This window comes from Centruroides sculpturatus, unplaced genomic scaffold, assembly GCF_000671375.1.
Source record: "Centruroides sculpturatus isolate CEXI.00-Female unplaced genomic scaffold, Cexi_2.0 scaffold78, whole genome shotgun sequence".
NCBI lineage: Eukaryota > Metazoa > Arthropoda > Arachnida > Scorpiones > Buthidae > Centruroides > Centruroides sculpturatus.
The window spans coordinates 729199-748693 of NW_019384629.1; the positions used below are offsets into that span (position 1 = coordinate 729199).

The 19495-nt window shown below is 27.9% G+C and overlaps 1 long non-coding RNA gene across 2 annotated transcripts in view; it reads right to left on the minus strand.

Annotated features, from left to right (window-relative positions):
• Positions 1-5433: 5433 nt before the first annotated feature.
• The window catches only part of LOC111625709, a 38280-nt gene continuing 24218 nt past the window's right edge, over positions 5434-19495 (minus strand). Inside the window, exons 2-3 of one of the 2 annotated variants that reach the window (XR_002756771.1) lie at positions 12033-12104; positions 5434-5558 (exon numbers count right to left, since the gene is read on the minus strand). This is a non-coding gene — a long non-coding RNA (uncharacterized LOC111625709). Of the gene's footprint in view, positions 5559-5581; positions 6602-12032; positions 12105-19495 lie in introns of those variants that run through there. The other variant, XR_002756772.1, reaches the window with a different exon arrangement.

Sequence of the window (19495 nt, forward strand, 5' to 3'; positions counted from 1 at the left end):
GTATTATTTATATATATAAAATTAATATTTATATGTATAAATAATATAATATTTATATTAATAAAATATTATAAGTAAGTAAACCTAATCATTAATAAATTTTGTGGTGGACGTGAATTGTGCTAAAAGCTTGCAACATTATTATTATTATTTATTCATTTTTAAATTTTATTTGTTTTGGATTATTATTCTTGTATATTTTATTTTATGCATATATTTATATTTTTGTTTACTTTTTGAATTTATATATTGTATTTTTATAACTTATAAGGTCAGTACTAACATTTAAATTGTATATTCTGTAATGTTTTAAATTTTTTTGTTCTATTTGAATGCAACCATCATTCACTTTGTAAGTTTAACCTGAAGAAGGTTGGTTAAATATGACTGAAAACATTAGATATTAAAGTGATTAATGCAATTTTTAAGATATTTTAGGAGTGTTTTATTCAGCATTGCATCTCTCAGTAGTTATAAATAATCTTACATTTTATATTGAAAAATTTTCAGTATAATTTATTTTACTTTCAAACAACTTTACGAAAATCTGATACATTATTTATTATTATCATAGTAGTTATATAGCCCATGCATATAATGCATGGCAGTGGTCGATGCCTTATTTTACTTTCAACAATGAATGCTGATTTTATTCACATAATCAAAAATTTCATCTATAATGTATTCTTTTTTGATGGAAGCCATTTTTTTACAATTTTAAACTTGTCATTATTTGAAATTATCCTCGAATACAGATGTCTTCATCTTCTTAAGAGTATAGTACAGTACAGATATTGTACTATATTGATAACACCATCTAGCCAGTAAAGGTATACAAAAGTACAAGTTAGCAATATAAAAATATTAGAAAGTTATAATAGTGGTTCTCAAATTGTGGGGATATGTCTCCTTAGTGAGGCATAAGAACCTTCCTAGGAGACACAAAGAAATGAACAATATTATTGTTTATTTTTGAGTATAATTCCCATACACATTTGATAATCTATCCATGAGTTTTAAAAACAAAACACTCACATTCTTCAATGTGTATTTCATTAAAATTATTACTATGTAAATAACCATTATGGTTATGACTACAGTGTTGTCATTACATCATCAAAATTTCATTTCATTTAGCAGTAAATATTTGAGTTCTATTTTACTTTCATTTTCTTTAAGATATAATTGTGTACTACCAAAAACTGTAATAAAACCTTAGTTTAATTAGAATAAAATGCATTCAAATAACAATTTTATTTGAATGCATTTTATTCATTGAAAGCATTTTAACATCCTTTTATGAAAGTGTAGAAATGAGTTTAATTGCAAACAGGAAAATGTCACTTTAAGCTGGATTATAGTTATAGAACCACTGAATTATAATTATTATTAACTTAATTGTTTTGAAACATGCTACTTTTGATAATATTACATTATTGATAATAATATCTGTGATTATAATAATCAGATTCTATTGCATATGAGTTATCTGATTTCTAAAATCAAAAAATGTTAATTATTTTGAAATTTTTATATAATTGCTTTCTTATTTTACAGAAAATGTATATCTGAGCATTACTACATAACTGAATTATATAATTATAACTAAACCTTTTCTAAAAATACTTGGTATTATTATGTTTAAGAAGAATATTATATATAATAATTTTATATTAAAAAAAGTTTGCTAAAAAAAATGAAGAATAAAGTTTATACTACTAGTAATATAAATAAAAAATGTATCCTCATCAATTTAAAAATATATATAAGGAGCTTAAGTACAAACATGCAAAATAGAACAGAAAAGAAAGACTAAATGAAAAATAAAAACAAGCATTTTAGAATTATCTCTTTTCAAAGAATACTTTGAAAAAACTGGTACAACAATAACATGATACTCATTTTGAATATCATCTGTAACAATTAACAATTCAAATTGATTGCCAAAGTTTTCAATGTAAACAAAACAGCAAAAGCATTTCAGGCAGTCAATGAAAAAACTGATTGAATATGAACTGATTGAATCATTGACTGCCTGAAATGCTTTTGCTGGTTTTTTGACAAATTTTGTTTAAGTTCTATTCTATTGACAAAGAACAGATTCAAATTTTATAAATGGAGAAGAATAAATAATGTTTTTATAACAATAAACAGTAATTCAATAAACTCAGGTCATGTAAACATGAAAATTACATTATAATTAACACTATAATCAGTAAAAATACATTTTTTAAATCCATGTTAATATAGATTTTTCATAACTTTGTTCAATACAATAGTGACATGCTGTCCTTGGAAGCAGTGAAAGTGCTGCTTCCCTTGTATTTTCTAAAATATAAATGCATATTGTGTGATTATTTTCGTATTTTAATATACTTTGAATTAATTAAAATTAATATTTTATTATAACCACATTATGTATCTTATTACAAATTTCTATACTACATGTGAAAAAAATGATAAGATTGCTATTGTATATTTGAATATCAGGGCGGAATGGAAGTGCTGTATTGTCGAAACCGGGTCAGCTTCTAAGCAGCCAATTATACGCATTTGCGCATGCACTTTACAGAGCACCAACCTCAGGCGGTTTAGCTGGTGGAAGCTACACACATATAACGCTTCCAATGATTCTATCCAGGACTAGTTCTGGGCTGTTAGTCCCCTGCCTGCTAGATGTTTGGCTGCTCTCGCCCAATTATGTGAATCAAGAGTAGATTTATAACTTAACCCAACCGATAGAAACTTACTGGTATGTTTTTATGATAGTTCTGTATAGTTGACAGGAGTTCAAAAAAAATCCATTAAAATATTTGATATGATTTATTCTGCTTTTATTCCACTCTCCCATCTTATATTACTTATGGATTTCAATGTTAAAACAGTGATATTACGATTTTGTATGCTTCATCCATAAGGGGATGTAGAAAAAAACATGTACAATTCTTGTACAATGTTAAAAAATTAACTGTTACTTTGACAGCATCATGTACAACTAAATTTAATGAATAAGACGCACAAGGTACAGAAAAAAAATCTAGAATTTACTTTCCTTGTATTTGTTGTCATAAAAATTTGTCTTTTCACTTCTTTCCCAAGGCTACAAATATTCAAGTACAAAGTAACCAGTTTCAACTTATTTCTACTTAAGTAGTTAAATAATTGAGAAATTAGGGAATTAGGAACATAAATAAAACCCTGCTGAAAGAGCTGGAATATTACTTAAACAAAAGCTTAACCAAACCAATCTCTAGCTGAGTACAGTGGGGACTGATTTCTTCGTAATATTAGATGTAATAAAGACAAATTTTTCCAGTTCAATGAGAGTGACTGAAAAGTAAATTTTGGAAATTTCTGTGGACCTAAAATGAATTAGTTAGAAAACAAATGACAGACAATGTATTAAGTTTAACATATTTAGATTTTTACAGCTATGGCGAGAAACATTTAAAATTTACAACAACCCCGTCGCATCCTTTGAGGTATACTAGTGATGCAACGAAAGAGGTATTTGATATTGACCAGTAATGGCACCCTTGGGATTTGGCAGTCCGCATGTATGCACGCACTGTAACCTACTCTGTTTCCATCCAATAGCCACACATTGGAAGCTATTTGACTAAGTGCATTGTTTTAAGATTTAAAAAGTAAAAAATATTTTGTTATTTTTATGTACGTTTCTTTACAAAGCTATATTTAATTATAATTTTCTTTAAAAGTATATTCACACAACTGAATAATATTTTGTACCAGGTATGTACATCCACCACACATTTTATTTCACCAAATAAGTTTTTATTATTTTATTTTTAATTGTAGCCCTTATATCACGGCTAGCGATTCAGAATGTAATTGTGATATTAAAAATGCATTCAGAGAAGTCTATGGTTTTTACTGGCTTATCGAACAAACAAATACGAATAGACCCTAGACCAGTGTTTCTCAACCTCTAACGAATCGTCGCCCTCTTCAATAAGACCGTTACGTAGTATTGCCCCCTTCACTAGAAAATTCGGATGCCGAGGGACAAGACTAACGCCAAATTCGTACTGCATTGAATAGACTAGTGACTACTATAATGTTATTTGTTTAATTATTGTACGATATAACGAATAAAATATCTAATTATTCTTAATATAATGTTTTACTATATCGCCCAAAAAATTGTTTTTTGCCCCCCCAAAATATAAATTGTTACTAATCGCCCCCTCAACATGGAAAAACGCCCACATGGGAGCGATATTGCCCCGTTGAGAAACACTGACTTAGACCATCACTGGCACGCAATTAACTGACTGCCCCTGGAAGTCGGCTTCTTACAGCTTCCCTATCATCAAATGTCATGGCGCGCCACTGCAATACAACATATTTTGTAAGCTACAGTACATTTACTTTTTAAATATTATAATAGATCTTAAATAAATGAAATAAAATTGTTATAAATTTATACTTGTTTTTAATTAAAAGAAAAAATGAAACATAAAACTATTCAAAGTAATTTAAAGAAAGAATAAAAACAAAATTTAAAGCTTTGATGGCTGATATATAATTAAATTCAGAATATATTAAATAAAACAAAAACAAAATATATTTATCATTAATAAGTTTCAATTTTATTTATTTACAGATATGAATAATAGGAAAAGAAAAGTATAAAAATAATGCAATTCAATACATGAATGAATAAATTTTATCTGAATATAAATTTTGATGCTGAAAGCACAATAAAATATTATCTTGTGATAAATTTAATGATTGAAATTATCATAAAATGGCAACATACAAATAGTAACCGTGAATGACAAATTTGATGAATTATAGCATCTAGCATACTTAGTATGTAATTTGAGTTTCACTAAATTCATGCTTAGTTTGTTTTTATTAAAATATTCTTTTAATAAGAATTATTTGTTTATATCACAAATACACTTAAATTCAATTATAAGTTTGGTACATTCTAAAATAAGATCTGTTTAAATTTTGATGTAATTTAAAATAATTGTTAATCTTATCAAAACATTTGAATAATCAAAATTTTTTTTTTTACATTAAATACAAAAAACTTAATTTGTGCTTAGTATCTTATTATAGTAAAATTTTCTGAAACTAAGTTTTATAGTTGTTCTATTATAATTAAAAATAAGTGATTTGTTTTATTATAGTATTTTGTTTAACTATTACATTTGATTATTAGAAATGGAAAAAAGCATTTAATCACCACCAATAGGCCGAAAAAAAAAATAATTTAAAAAAAATTTGTTTGTGTTTGTGTGTGATATATAATATGATATGGCAAATTCTTACAGCAGAATAATTAAAAATTACTTTAAATATTTTAATATGCTAATAATGTTTGAAAGTATTTTATTCTTATTTTAAAAAAGTATTTTATTTTATTGACAATTAAAATTTTAAGATTTATATATTTACTTACCTATCATTTTCTGATGAAGATTTCCTTGTTGAGCTAACTTTAAAGAATGGATGTAAGTAAAAGAACAATCATAGCCAAGAGTTTCACAATACATGGCATATAATAAGCACTCTTCAACATCATCCTTTATAAAAAAAAAAAATCACAAACAGTATAAAAGCTATAAAATTATTATCATTGTTATGTAATTATTTAATACAAAATTTTAGATGATGATAATTTAATCTAAGCTCATCTAATTTCAAAAAAATGTTGAGCAAAGTGCAGAATACGTGAATACATGGTAACTCATACTAACAGAATTTTTCAGATCTTAATTTATTTATCCCATGTAGAAACAAACTTGCTGGTGTGATGTAAGGTGTGGTTTTGTTTCTAAATTTCTTTCTCCAGTTTCTACTATTGTTTATTATTTTTCCCATTGCCATCAAACATCCATTATGTCACTGTTTCCTTCACAGTCAGTCTATTTGCTTGTTTGACTGTACTGGTTAACATTAGCTATGCCTTTACAGTAGTATTTACATTTGAATTTTACAGAATTAGAACAAAGAATGAAATCATCCATATTCTCTATGCCTGAAATCAAATTCAATTTTCAATTCAAACACTTTATAAATATTGATAATGTTCCAAAGTAAAAAAGTAAGTTTAAGAAAAATAAATAAGAACAAAATCTAACTTTGAAGGTCTAGAAATTATTACCATATATACTCATGTCAAAAGTCAAAATATTAGACCATTTTTTATTCAATTATTGTCAACTATTACGTGGATATTAGTTTTGAGGGGCTGAAATTTAAGCTAGAATCCAAAGTACCAAATCAGTAGCAGAAGCCCAACTAATCTCTAAAAGAAATGTTTTCTTCTTCATGGTTGAATTAGGGACTACTGGACCAATTTCTTTGTCGCATTTTTATTTTTATAAATTCAATGTAGCTTGAGGCCACAAAAAAAAATAAATATCAAAATAATTAATAATGACAATAAAAACCAATAAATTTTAAACTGTAGTTGTAGATCTGTGTGCTGGCAATATCTGGCACCGACATATCTGTCCATATATTTATAGATGCCTCCGCTGAGATGACCGCTGCTGCTGTCATTGTTGCTGACCATAATTCCTTATTATTCATTAGGTTGTTTTAGTGAAAATTTTTCTTGCTCCTGTGGAAATCACAATAATCAGTATTAAAATTATTATGAAGGTAATTACCATATGAGAAGGAAGACAAAGAAAACCAACTTAACAATAAGTTTATGTACAATTTTATATATATACAAGTATATTTACACACACACAAAAATTACAGGATGCACTAGGACACATATAGAAACACCTATGTTCCAAAACAACTTGTCAGTATTCAGAGCCGGATATGATACGAGTCCTTGCTGTTGAAATGCAAGTGAATCTATCACAAAAATACTCCTCAGACAATTTGTAGTTCACTAATTCTAATACAAAGTTCTAAATTTCCAGTCAGTACTTTTGTCAATGCGAACAAATTTTTAACCTTCTGTTTGATAACACAAAACCTGCACACACTTCTAACTGCACCACACAATTACCTGATGCACCCTTACATAAAGAAAATATGCCTTTTGTAGCCTCACCAGAGCAAATCCTCATCAGGCACAAAAAAAGCTGATGTTGCCAATCTGTGCTTCCTTAAGTACCCCTTCCGTCTCCCTAACGTGCTGCCAACCCCTATACTATAAATACAAAAAAAAAAAAAAACTTTACATATAGCCCAAAAGCCTACGATGACTCAACAGTACCAAAATATTTTATTTTCGATCTGAAATGAAAGAGTATTGAGGATTGAGTTATTGAAATACATTTCACAAAATATCTACCAATAGATGGAATTTTTAGTAGAATTATGAATCTGGCAAAAATCCTCATGGCAATTACATGATAATAAAGCAGAGTCAGCATGGTGCTTTTCAACATTGTAAACAATATGAACTTTTATAAGGAGCACTACTTATCCTGAGAAACTCATTGTACTTGCAGTGCCTTCAATGGAAAAAATTCTGGCAAATGTTGACTACAAATGTTGTCCATAAAATACTGAAGTCAACTTTTACATGGGATATATGGAAAATTCTAGGTTTTTGGGCCAAAAATAAGGAATCAACTTTTACATGGGATCAACTATTTCTCAAGTATAGGGTGGTTATAATTAAAGTTGCCCTATTCAGACCTGTATAAAGCATATTCTCTTTGATGTATTTTGATGAAACTTGTTATATACGTTATTTGGACTATGGGGAAAAGGAAAATGCAAAAAAAATAATTAGTTCAAACTTCTACCACTAAGTGAAAAAATGGCGCATGAAGAACAAGTTGCCCGGAAAAACAAGCATTGAATTTAGCACTATCAGTTTTAATGTTTCCTTATATTGCTTTTACTACAATATTTAGATCTAATTGAGTATTATTTAATCCATAGGAGAACCTTATGAAGAGTGTTTGTGCAACACAAAATGGAAACATGCAACAGGTTTTTATTCACAACATTGTTCAATGTGCAATCCATTTGCGTCAATCATATGTTCAAAGCACCTTACAGTGTGTTCAACAGTAGCCCAATAGATTTCTAGAGAAATTGCAGCAATATGGTTGTTATGCTTGCTTTCAATTCAGGCAGAGTTCATATGCCTCCTCTGTAGACATGATCTTTCAGAGATCCCCACAACCATATGGACTCTGCCTGAACTGAAAGCAAACATAATAGCCATATTGCTGCAATTTCTCAAGAAATCTATCGGGCTACTGTTGAACATGCCATAAGATGCTTTGAACACATTGAACAAATGTGAAATCCAAATAAATTTAAAATTAAAAATAAATCAGAGAAATGAGAATAAAACAATGTAAACCATTAAAAAAAATTATGAAAGATATTAACTTATAACAATATTTCAATCAAAACAAAATAATTTAATATAAAGATACATAAATACAAGAAAAAATATACAAAAAGCTGTTTTTACCAAACTGTTTTTGAGACGTAAAGAAATGAATTGACAAATAAATTTAGTGACAGAGATAGATACATTATTAGAACTCATAATCATACTTGCAAACCTTTAGAATGGGGAATAGTTGTAATGTTTGTAAAAAACCACTGATTTTTGAATAAAAATGCTGACAGCATAAAAAACGAAATAATTATTAACATTGATATTGCACAATGCTTATATTAAATACTTTTAATAAACCAAATTTAATGTTATCTCTGCACATGATATCTTATGAAGCTATTGTCAGAAACTCTGTCATGAGTATGGCAATAGCTTTATAATCTTTAGCATCACAATTTAAAAAAGGTCAAATATTTTATGAGACATATCATAAATCTACACCTAGCTTTATGATATAGCATGTATCTTAAATTAATATTGCATGAAGAGTGCTTCCCATTATATGCTTTTGTATGGTGTCTTGCTTTGTTAATAATTTCTTTTGTTATGGTACAATGTACTCCTGACAGTTACTATCAGTTTATTGACTCTCACTGCAATTATTAAGGACAATAATTTTTCTGGTTATTTATTTCCAATCTCTGTCTTTTTCTTACCATACTGAATATCTTTTCCTTTTGCCACACAGCAATGCAGGGGAGGCTCTGCAATGCTAGTTGGTAAAACCACCATCAGAGCCTTACTATTTTACAAAGATTACAAATCCTTATAAAATAGGAAGGCTGATGATGGCTCTTTTCTTGAGAAATTTCATACTATATGGCCTGTATATTCTTAGTTGATGAATCAAATGTTTCTTCTTTTTAGGTGGAGAAACTGTAGCACTGCTAAATAATTTGGTAAAACTGTAAAAATAACTTGTTTCCTTCTGCTGTTGAATTGGCTATAATTGATTTAACCACCAACATGATGACACTAAAATTGCCAGACTTGAAGATACAATTTATCTTATCTGCCATTTAAAATTATTACATCTGAGCTAAAATTCTCATACCTATACTAATATACATATATAAAAATATCAATCTTAGTTCTTTCCCAATTGAAGAAATCTGAGAACATCATTCTGGTTTGCTTCAGTTATTTGTAATAAAATACATACAATGTCTTTGGCATATATATTGATGTTAGATTCATTAAATGAAGTGTTTATGTGATAATATCAAATTTTTTAAAAATACAGTAAACTTCCAATTATCCAGGCTAATGGTGGGGAGAGGTGGCACAGATAATCCAGAAACATGGATAATCTAAACTATAATTATTTATTTCTAAAATACAACATTTAGATTTAATGTAGATTCACTTTTTTCAAATTTTTCAATTAATGTTAGTTTTTGTTTTATAGTAAGTATGACTTTCTTTTGATTATTAGGCATTTTAAGGGTACTTATCTGAAAATTAAAAAAAACATCTTATTTTACATAATTTTACACTAAAAGTATTTGTGGGAGAGTTATATCAAATCTAGGCTGCTTCTTTCATCTAACTAAAACCAGTCCAGCTGACTTCAGATACCCCCACCACCCACTTCAAACATCTAAATACAAACACACTTGTAGGATGCATAAACATGAAAGCAAGCAACTATTTAAAAAATACATACGCATATAATTATTTTTTTAAAATTAAATTCATGCACAGATAATCTGCAAACCAGATAATCTGCACACGGATAATCGGGAGTTTACTGTACTGACAAAAGGGAAAAGTGACATGTTCACTGATGGAGCATACAAAATTATGATGGTTGGCAACTATGCACAATCATTAAAATTAAAATTGATTATTTTTTTAATAATTAATTAATTAATTTTGAAATATCCATAAAGTACTTGATTTTGAATTATTCTCTCTCTCTCAAATCTCTCTCTAAAAATCTAAACTCATTGAGTTTTGAGAAAATGATATATAAATAATTGATCAATATAAATCATTGTGACACTTGTTAAATATTGATCTAAAAAGTAATTTTTCAAAAAACATATGCAAAGGAATTTGTTAGCACAATATTTTGGAAAATACTAGTTTAAAACCTAAATTAAAATAGCAATTTTCTGAATATTAAGTATCTAAACATCAACAGTATAAACTATCAAAAGTTTTATTATTTTAATAATGGCAGAATATGATTCTATCATTAAATGATTAACTTAAATAAGAATATAATGTTCAGTTGTTAAATGATAAGCTTTCACCTAATCTTTATATTAAAAAAAAAAAAGGAAAGCTTCTATTTCTAAACTTTCAAAATGAATTCAACTACTTGGAAAATGATTACAAATAGTAGTAGTATATTTTCAAATTGTGCATTTCAAATGTAATTGATAGTTTAATAAATATTTTTTTGAGATAATTTTAACTGGTTCTACTGATTCAAAATATAATTTGAATAAATAATAAACAAGTAAGTGAAACTGAAAACATGATGATGATCATCATCATCATGTTTTCAGTTTCACTTGCTTGTTTATTAATTTATTAAGTTTCACAGATCATTGTAAAATACATATGATGATGATCATCATCATATGTATTTTAAATGCAGAGTGCATGTATTTTAAATTAAATANTAATTCTTGCACCCGATGAAAACGGGTAAGATCAACTATGAGAATGACATGAAGTTGGCGTTAACAAAATCTCACCCGCGAATTTTGAGACTGGTTAATAATACATGCAATTTCAACCATCTCATTAAATTAATTACTAAACATAATTTAAAATAAAATTTTACTAAAAAACTAATTTCATTGTTTTTTTAATTACCTTATTAAAAATACCTTTTTCAATTGCATCGAGGTCGCGGGTCACTTGGCTTTTATAAAAAGGGGGTCGCCACCCGAAAAAGGTTCGGAACCGTTGCTATATAGGAATAATCAGTGACAAATGACTGACTTTTATGTCATATGACTAAAATACTTTAAAATCTATTATTATATAGGATATAAGATTTTGGGTCCTTGTATTGATATTTTAAAATGTTTTAACATAAAACAAAGCATACAATAAGAATTTATTGAATTATAGAGGATTTTAATATGCAAATTCAAAGTGAAATCATATTTTAACAATTACAAATTTTCTTAATGTACTCCAACAATTAACTACACAAACCAAAGCCTGAACTATACAACAAATAATCAAATATTAAGTGAAAATTACAGTACATAATGATAATTTCATAAATTTTAATACTGTACATCATGCTTCTCTTGTTAGCAACAGAGTCATACCAGTCATCTAACACCTTTCAGGGGAAATTTTTGAATTGAAATAACATGACTTCTTCTGGTTTTCACCAGAAGTTCAAATATAGTTAATTGGGGTCTCCTGCCTCTAAGGTTTCCATATCTGGTCTTGTCTTTCATCTATCTAACTCCATTCTCAAAATTAAGGAAAGACAGACAAATGGACGAATAACAGTGGGAATCTATAGGTCTACAATTTTTTCAAAATTGCAGACCTATAAATTCACACTGTTCCCACTCAACAATTTCAAAGTTTATGTTATCTATAAGTGATTTTGGATGGAATAAAAGATTTTAATATGCAAACTCAAATTAAAATCATATTTTAGCAATTTTAAATATTCTTTTCTTACCAAAGTAATATTAGGTTGAGTAAGTTGATTTTGAAGAAAAAGCAATTTATTTTTTATTAATTCATCTTCTTCCTGTAAAATTAAAAAATAGGCAATAACTAATAAAGATAATATTTAAAGAATTAATATTGAAAAAAAATCAATAATTTAAAATAAATTTATCAAAACCTTAATAATTTAGTAAAATATGACTTAAAAATGAAATCATCATTAATTAAAGCTGTGAAAATTTTTATTAGAAACTTGAGAAATTTAAATTCATTTGGATAGAAATTATATAGAAAGCACTTAAACCAACTACTTTGGTAAAATTATATTATTATATTAATATTTTACTTTATAACAAAATTCATATTAAGGGTGCACAAATTAAAAATCCTGAGTATAAAAATAAATCTTTTCGAAAGTTGTGGGTTTACAAAATGAACAAAGAACATAAAATAAATCAAAGAAAATATATTTGAGCAGTCTGTCAGTTTAACAATATTGAATCTATTTCATAGTTTGACACCTTTTGATTCTGTTCTGTAATGATATTGATGTCCTACCTTCCTTCATGCACTTTCTGCTTTAACTGATACCAAAATCATTCAATTGGACTTAGTTGGACATTGTTTTCATAAGGAATGTACTGTACCATATCGCATGTTGATCAAAGGCAGCAATTATGCCTAGTGTGTAGTGGGACATTGTCAAAACACTTAATTTCCATTCAGTCAATATTTTTTCAAAAATGGAAATAGTCTTTTTTTATATACTTCTGTATTAATGCAAAATTTAGATGGTGCAATGAAGACTTGAGACCTCTATCTGATGAGAGCATCTATATCAAAAACATCAGCAACTTTGCATAATGTTTGCACTCTACTTCTGGCATAACATCATTTCCTTTTCACAATAAAATCTTTATTTCCTGCACATTCAGAACTATCCAGTGTAAAATATGACTCATTGTTCATAACAACATCCAGTTGTTGAAGTAACTCATTTGACCTTCTAACTGTATCACAGAGTACTTGGGTGCAGAAATCCACGTCCCACACATCAATATGCAAATTCAAAGTAAAGTCATATTTTAGTAATTTTATTTCTGTTGGACAATTTGAAATTTTAAGCCAGTTTACAAAGAACCCACCTCACTAACAGCTATGTAGTTAGTTTCTTATGCTTTGCTTTAGTCATTTTAACTCATTTTCTTCCACTTCCTTCACAGTTCTAGATAGCATTTTCTTCTCTTCCACGATCTTCATTATATTATATATCACAGTTTTTAGAATTCCCATTCATTTAAAATGTTATACGGCAAAAAGTTTACCCTTCATATTTCTGTTCAATTTCTTTTCACATGTGCAGAAAAAAGAAAGAAGTTACTCTCGATTTTTAATTTACATGCCTATATAGCATGGATTCCCAACCTATGGGTCGCAACCCAGAAGGGGGTCGTGATGGGTTTTTTGTGGGTCGCCAACTTATGCAGTAAACTAAAACAAAATTTTCACTATAATGCAATATTTATTTTTAATGGTGTCTTAAAGTTTAAATAATTTCATATATTTTAAAAAAATTAAAATAAGTGTAATCTGGGTACGCTATTCTGTCACAGTTGGTTGAAACATGTGTTGAGAGTTTTGAGAGGAATAAATTAAATGTTGAGAATGACATGAGGTTGGCGTTAACAAAANAAGTAAATGTGAAAAATTGTAAAATAATATAGGCCTAATTTGTTATACATATGTATTATCTAAGATTTTATTAAACATTTTTTTCTAAATTATTGTTTTCTTTAGTCTCCGACCCCAATTAAAAATTATTTGTATGTATTTATATGCGAAATTATACCCCAACTTATGCGAATTTGACTTACGCGATTACCGCTCGGTCCCACCCATCGCATAAGTTCAGGGTATTACCGTAGTAGTTAGTCAATGTGGGTTATACTGAACATCTACTCTGATCTTAAAAATAACACCTTCCTCTAAAATTTCACACAAAATCCATGTTAATCTGTGTAAGCTGAGATAATTTTCAACCAATTTCTTAAATTTAATACATTTATTTTAGGGTTTTTGAATCAAATAACAATAAAACACACACAAAAAAAAGCACTTTCCGAATTCCAAGATTATTTTACGTGGTTAGAAAAAAAAAACAAAATGAAGAAATTAAACATATAATCGTAGCTTTTGATGTAATGCTGACAGTTTCACAGTTTTAGAATAAAAACTCCGTTTGTTTTTTTTAATGCGTCTTTTAGAGTGGGATCTATAACCTCACTAAACAGATATGCCGGTTTTTACCATATGAAAATATCTGATTTCATGATCTCCCTGGCAGGCTGGTCATTCTGCAAAAATACGGTATGAATTTTCAATTACATCAGAAAGAGAAAAATTTTTTACAGTATTATGATTTATCAGTACATGCTTAAACAAATAACCATACCAAGTTTTCAATAAATTCAATTAAAATTATATATCAAACATCTTAAAAGTCTTTTTGGAATATCACAATTTGTAAAAAAAAAAAAAATGAAAAGTCCACTACTTATACCTATCTATTAAACTGATGATACTGAATTCAATAAATTTACCTAGTACCTAGATAACCTTGATCTACTTTCAAAAAATCAAGCAAGCATTAACTTTTACATATAAAAGATGAAGGAAATAATCAATTTATATGTAATTCAAGTCAAATGAATTTTATATATTTATGTATAAATCAACTTGGATTTCAAATATACAAATGAAAACTGACAAGAATGACCTTTTATTGTGTTTGATAATCATATCATTACAACACTAACATTAGAAAAAAAAATTTCCTTCAATTTAAATCTTATTTAAAATAATAATTATAATCCTATTTTGCACTATTTGTCTTATAATAAAAGAAAATTATGTTTTTTTAAAACAATTAAATGTCTTTTTTTCCCTCTTACATATCATTTGATCAGAAAATATCTTTATGAAAATGTATCAAAATGTTTGTTGCTGATAAAAAAAATCAGTTCAGTCAGACCTCACCTATTTTCATTATATTTAGAACTGCTCTGCATAACTTACTTTTAATGACATATAACTAATGTTACGCTATTACATTATATGTTGACGATTTCTACTATTTTCATCAGTTAAAACATTTAAGATTATTTAACAGATTCTAGAACATTTATTATGAAATTTATCAATTTAATATAGAAAAAATTCACTTTTCTGAATTTATTTATTTTATGTTAATCTTGGAATAGATATAATGTATAACTCTAATATATTTTTAATTAGTAAACAATAGGCCTATGCCAAACCAAAATTTTGACATCGATATTGGGCTTGTTATTGAGATTCCTTCAATATATCAATATTGAATACTGAAATATTGAATATTGATATTAAATATCAATATTGAAATTGAAAATGTCAATATCAATATTCTAGATAAATACCAAATATCAATATCATAAACATATATCAATTATTGGCACAGTACTAGTAAACAATTCTTAACTTTATTATTATTATTTGGCCATGACAACATGTTATTTGGCTTGAATTTACAATACGATATAACGGATGAAATATATTATGGTGGAATTTTGTTATAACAAACTTTTAGATGTTCTCTGATCCAACCTTCATCAGAATCCACAACAAAATCTTTCAGGTGTATAAACATTTTTAAGGTGATTATTGTAAATATATTTAAAATGTACTTTCAGTTTAATGTTCGTTTTCTCTCAAGTCCCTTAGGTACAGTAATAGAATTCTTGCAATTTTCACTTTACCACAATAACCTCATTACAACTTCTTTCTCTCTTCTTTGCTATTATCTTCTAATTACAACTGTACTCAGGGGGAAAGGGGAGAGTTCACAAGTATCAAGAGTACTATAACAAGTATCAACAAGGACAATAGACAAAGGCAGGCGTAAGTATTTAAATACCGTATATCTTTTAATTTTGTTATTTATCTTATTCCTGGTATACACGGTAAGGAAATCCTCAAAGGATGTGCTTAACAGACGAAAAAAACTTGGATATAACTGGCTGGATCGAACATAGTAATTTACAAAACTTATTAAAATATCTCCCAACGTATAAAGAATTATTTTTATTTAAAAATGGATAGATAGAAAAAAAAAAATCATGGTTAATCCTCAAAGGATTTCCTTACCGTGTATAACAGCCTTAATTTGGCACAAGGATATGATAGCATCCAGGAAAGGAAAACCTCCTGCTGGTTAGTGTCATCTGATATAGGAAACCAAAGTGTAAAAGAATATGATTCAGAGATGTAAATTAAATTGATAAATACAGAACTAAACTATTTTATTTACATCAGTGTTTCTCAACCTCTAACGAATCATCGCCCCCTTCAATAAAACCATTACGTAGTATCGCCCCCTTCAATAAAACCATTACATAGTATCGCCCACTTCACTTCAAAATTCCAATGCCAAGGGCCAAGGCTAACACCAAATTCATACTGCATTGAATAGACTAGTGACTAGTATAATGTTATTTGTTTAATTATTGTACAATATAACGAATAAAATATCTAATTATTCTTAATATAATGTTTTACTATATCACCCAGAAAATTGTTTTTCGCCCCCAAAATATAAATTGTTACTAATCACCCCCTCAACATGGAAAAACCCACATGGGGGCGATATCACCCCCATTGAGAAACACTGATCTAGATCATTCACTACAATTTGATCAATGATTTCGGTTATCATTACCAAACTTTTACTAAGGAAATATGTAGAGAAATTTTTTGGGTTCTTCGTTTTCAGAATCTCTGTTTTCATTCTATGGATTCCTTGTTCTGCCAATTCTTGAAGTCATCGTTGGAAGACTCTTACCAGAAACCTTCAGTAACTCCCCAATATACTGCTTGTCACATTACATCTCCTATATCGATTAAGTTGACAATTTGGTCAACATAATGATACAGCAATAAGCTTCTCTCAATGAGAATTCTTGGATACCTTCAGCCATAACTTCTCCACATTCCATTCATGCATTTATCAGTTAATTCTTGCCAAGCCAAGTCACTATTTCCTATGGCATCCATGATATTATATTTTTTCCAAAATTGCACCAAACAAACATAAATCTAAGGGAAGTACGGCACTATGATGAATTGCCACTTTTTGCTGATTGATTTGTGTTTGAGAATAATCGTATTATATATGAATCAATGAAATACTGCATTAATTTGAATCAGCATAAATTTTGAGCGTATTTTAGGCGTCAAGCAGACCACATTATATTGAATCAGTGTTAAGCAAGGCAGCGTTAAGCGGGGTCTAACTGTATTTAACTTCTCAGAAATATTACATGAAGAGATGGAAATTTTAAAAAATCTTATTTATTTAAAAAAACAAAACTATTTTTCTGTGGTAGTCTGGGGAGAAAACATTGACAATTAATTCAATTTCTAAATATAAATTCAAAAATAAAAGCAATGGGATTGCTATTAAACTTCATTAAAATGTTAAATCTAAAAATAAAATATCTCTAGACTGTTAACGAGTAATATTATACACTTTATATCCAATTTTGAGTAATTTTTCAAGTCAAATAAACCAAATAACAACATATACCAGACCTTTATTTTAACTTTTTTCAAATATTCCAAATACATTTCACTAGTTTTAACTGGTCTCATCAGTGGATACAGTAATTCACCAACTGTTGCTCCTTTATACTGGATTATTTCATTGTAGCATGCATCTACATTCATACCCATATTTAGGTTAATAACATTTGCATAATTTCTTTTAATACAAAAATGTTCAATAATTCTTTTTAACAAATTTTTAGCCTTGTATAATATTTTAACATTAATTCTATTAATTTTACAATTAAACTGATAACAGTGTTGGTACCAGGGTGATTGTTTTTTTAAACAGATTGCTGCTTCATGTTCCTTTAACTTTTTTCCAATCTTTTTCCTGTTTCTCCAATATAACTCTTCTGGTTAGCACATGTATAGTACAAGATATTTCATAAATGACTCCCGCAACTTCCAATTGTTTTCTTACTATTTTTTTGTCTTCTTTATTTGTGATGTTAATTATATCCTTTAATTTATTTTTTTGTTTTGCTACTATACAAATAGATAATTTATTAAATTTGGGCTTATTTTTTCAAATAAATGATTTATATATGGAAATTCAATATACAGAGTGTCTGGTTTTTTATTTTTAACTTTATATCTATTATTTATATAATATTCATACCACTTACATATTATATGCTTCAGATAGTTATTCAATAAATATTTTTTTAAAAGTCGCTTAGTTTCAATTTCAATGTCTTCTTGTAATATCATTCTATTCATTATTTTCTTTAATTCCATCAATTGGAAGTTGCGGGAGTCATTTATGAAATAACATTTATGTGTGCTTACCAGAAGAGTTATACAGGAGAAACAGGAAGAAGATTGGAAAAAAGTTAAAGGAACATGAAGTGGCAATCTATTTAAAAAGATAAGAATTACCCTGATACTAACCCTGTTATCAGTTTAATTGTAAAATTAATAGAATTAATATTAAAATATTATACAAGGCTAAAAATTTGTTAAAAAGAAGAATCATTGAACATTTTTGTATTAAAAGAAATTATGCAAATGTTATTAACCTAAATATGGGTATGAATGTAGATGCATGCTGCAACAAAATAATCCATTATAAAGGAACAACAGTTGGTGAATAACTGTATCCACTGATGAAGCCAGTTAAAACTAGTGAAATGCATTTGGAATATTTGAAAAAAGTTAAAATAAAGGTCTAGTATATGTTGTTATTTGGTTTGTTTGCCTTGAAAAATTACTCAAAATCAGATATAAAGTGTATAATATTACTTGTATACAGTCTAGAGCAGTGTTTCCCAACCTTTTTTGTGCTATGCCCCACCTAAGCCTTTCTAAAATTCTCATGCCCCCCTAACATATACAGTGGCTATATCAGGCATGGCCAACATACGGCCTGTCTAATGAATTTATGTGGCCCGCGATTAATGTTCCAATATTAGCTACTCAAGTCTGAATAGCTTGATGAAAAATTCTGATGCCTAAAAAAAAAAAAAAATGAAGTCAACAACTCATTTTCAAATTGCCCCCCTTAACAATCGAATTGCCCCCTTGTGGGGTGTGGGTACCATGTTGGAAAACACTGGTCTAGAGATATTTTATTTTTAGATTTAACATTTTAATTCCATTTTTGTTCATATTGCAATACATAAAGCATTATAGTTTACTAAGAATTTATTAAACTAAGTTATGTTATGTTTTATGAGAATGTGTGTATTGTTAGGTATCAAATACATATATTCTCTATCACTATATGACTAATGGTTCAAGTTTAATAATCAAGCATTAATCATTAAAGGAAAATATAATAGTTTAAGACACAAGAATTTACTTCTATGGTATGCCAATATCTTATAATAATAA